This window comes from Mus caroli, unplaced genomic scaffold (genome assembly GCF_978045245.1).
Source record: "Mus caroli unplaced genomic scaffold, Mus_caroli_1 scaffold_18, whole genome shotgun sequence".
Lineage (NCBI taxonomy): Eukaryota > Metazoa > Chordata > Mammalia > Rodentia > Muridae > Mus > Mus caroli.
In genome coordinates, this window is record NW_028227273.1 from 25434629 (window position 1) to 25437526 (window position 2898).

The following is a 2898-nucleotide window of genomic DNA, read 5'->3' on the forward strand; positions in this document are numbered from 1 at the left end:
CGGGGAGAGGGGTCAGTTTTCCCAGGGATAAACCCCCGATAGATCATCCAGCCATGGTCAGCTTTAAGCATATACACACACAAGCAACACTAAGTGGACACAGACAGTTGCACACAAACTCATGAGACAATAATAATTATGTGGTGAAAAGGCCAACAATTTAAGAGGGGCAGGGAGACACAGCAGAAGGTGGAGGGAGAGAGGTGAGGAATGAGTGTTGTGGAAATATAGTACTCATGTAGGAAATTCTTCAAAAAGTAAGTTAAGATTTTATAGTTAACAACATATTTTTAAAGCTATAGTTTGAAAGGAAAAAAAACTGCCAATAGCTCCTCAGTTATTACATTTAGAGTCCATGAGCCTATCTGTGTGTGTGTCTCTGTCTGTCTCTCTGTGTGTCTGTCTCTATCTGTCTCTCACTTTGTCTCTCTGTCTCTGCCTGTCTCTGTTTCTCTTTGTCTCTGTCTCCCTCTCTGTGTGTGTCTCTCTGTGTGTCTGGCTCTCTATGTCTGTTTCTCTGTCTCTTTCTCTCTGCCTCTGTCTGTCTGTCCCTCTCTGCCTTTCCCTCTGTGTCTCTCTCTGCTTCCTTGTGCCTGTGTGTGTGTGGTGTCTCTCCGTCTCTGTGTGTGTGTGTCTCTGTGTGCCTTTCTGTGTATCTCTCTGTGTGTCCCTCTGTCTATCTGTCTCTATGTGTGCTCTCTCTCTCTCTCTCTCTCTCTCTCTCTCTCTCTCTCTCTCTCTCTCTCTCTCTCATATTGTCTGACTTGATCTTGTACAACACTTGTATAACCCAGACCAGCCTCTGCGAGTTCATAAGCATAGTAAACCTGTCATATTCAGGTGATAACTATTTTTCTCTTTGCTCTCCATTCATGAGCCTTGGGTGAGGGGTAGGGCATTAAGAGGGAGAAGTCCCATTTGTAGCTGAGCACTCCACAGACAATTATTCTCTACATTATGACCAGCATGTTAACCATCATCCCCTGCTCAAACAAGCTTCTCTGGTGAGGTCTAAGAGCTACACTAGCCTATGCATGGACTAGCCTATGTCCATTAGCAAAGTAAAAATAATAGGTCTATCCCTGGAGCTATAAAAGACCTCAAACATGGGCTCATCGTGAGATGAATAGCACCGAGAACACATTCCTTCCTATGAAGTGGCTCAATCAAAAAATTGGTTGGTTACTCCCATAACTGTCATACCACGATCTCACCACTTGGATGTAGAAAACAGGCACATTCATAGATTAACGATAATTAATAATGAAATGTAACAACTGTAGCAATAATTTCATAAATATGCTATAATAAAGTCAAGATACGTCATGGGCACAGTTTGCCTGTCCAGTCATTACTATGGCTCACAGTGCTCAAGCTTAATGATGCAGTTAATGACCTTGTTCTTTGCAGCAGACTGTATAACAGCTTCAGGTTCTATGAAAACCAGCCAGCATGCAGGATGCTTCTGGGTCAGTAGTAGATTGATTTTTCCATGCCCTGTAACCAAAATGTATCTTCAGCAATAGCCCCCTCTTTTTTTTTTTAAATCTCATCTGTATCTTCCTTTTAAAGCAGAATGTGATTGGACACTGTTACTTCCATTCACAAACCTTGCTGAGTTGCAAGACCGAGGGAAACTTAGGGTTTTTTGTTCTTGGTACTTTGGAAAATAAGCCACTTGGAGAATTCTTCTGTCACGTTGTTTTAACTTGTGTTTGCTTCTAAGACGAGTACATGTAGAATTAACAGCCAGGAATGAAAATTTTAAGATGTAACTTAAGCCATCTTAATTTGGTCTCCTAAGGAATCCAGCTCGACAGCTAAGCACTTCAGACCACAAAGTTAACATTAGGTTACGTTATGTCTTACAACAAACGTTCTATCAACCTCTTGAGTCAAACCTATAGTATCACAGATAACAAAAATAAACGAAAAATCATGGGAAATGTGTTATCAGAAGGAGTGAAGGTAAGCATCAAACACATAGTTCTGGTGAAGCCTAGTCTACTTCTTGCATGTGTGATGTGTCACCATCTACTTCCAGGGGTGGCATTGCTTCAGTTACAGTAGCAATGGTATTATCCACTGTAGGGCCATGCTCATCAGTACCTAGACCAAGCTCGATCATCCTGTAGATCCTGTATCATGGGTCTGGGGGGATCTTCCCAGGAGTGCATTTTCATACAGCAAGGTGACCAGAGCCTTCACAGACTTGTCATGCTTGCCAGCCTCTGCCTTTTGCCTGAAGGTTTTGATAATAGAGTGATCAGGGTATATCTCCGGGTGTTTCTTTGCTGCCCTGTAATCCATTGTTGAGTTGTCTCTGAGGACTTGAGCTTTCATGATTCTCTCTGTGTTTGCCATCCACCCATATGTGCTTGTGGCAATACAGCATGGGCATGTCACCAATCGGTGTGACACAACCACCTTTTCAATCTTTTTCTCCAAAATATCTTTCATAATTTCGCAGAGGTTCTCAAATTTTGTCTTTTTTCTCTTCATCTTCTACTGCACCAGAATGAAGGAAAACCAGAAGCACATCTATTTTATCACAGGTGAGACCAAGGATCAAGTTGGTGACTCAGCCTTTGTGGAACATCTCCTAACGCATGGCTTAGAGGTAATCTACATCTTGGCCATTCTGATTGGTGTAAGGTGGAATCTCAGGGTCGTTTTGATTTGCATTTCTATGATCACTAAGGACTTTGAACATTTCTTTAGGTGCTTCTCAGTCATTCAAGATTCCTCAGTTGTGAATTCTTGGTTAATTTCTATACCCAATGTTTTGATTGGGTTGTTTGGGGTTTTTTGGTGATTAACTTCTTGAGTTCTTTATATATTTAGATATTAGCCCTGTATCGGATGTGGGGTTAGTAAAGGTTTTTTTTTTCCCAATCT

General features: G+C 41.6%; 1 pseudogene; it reads right to left on the minus strand.

Moving 5' to 3' along the window:
- Positions 1-1999: 1999 nt before the first annotated feature.
- On the minus strand, positions 2000-2502 carry LOC110312216 (heat shock protein HSP 90-alpha pseudogene; annotated as a pseudogene).
- Between the last annotated feature and the right edge of the window lie 396 nt (positions 2503-2898).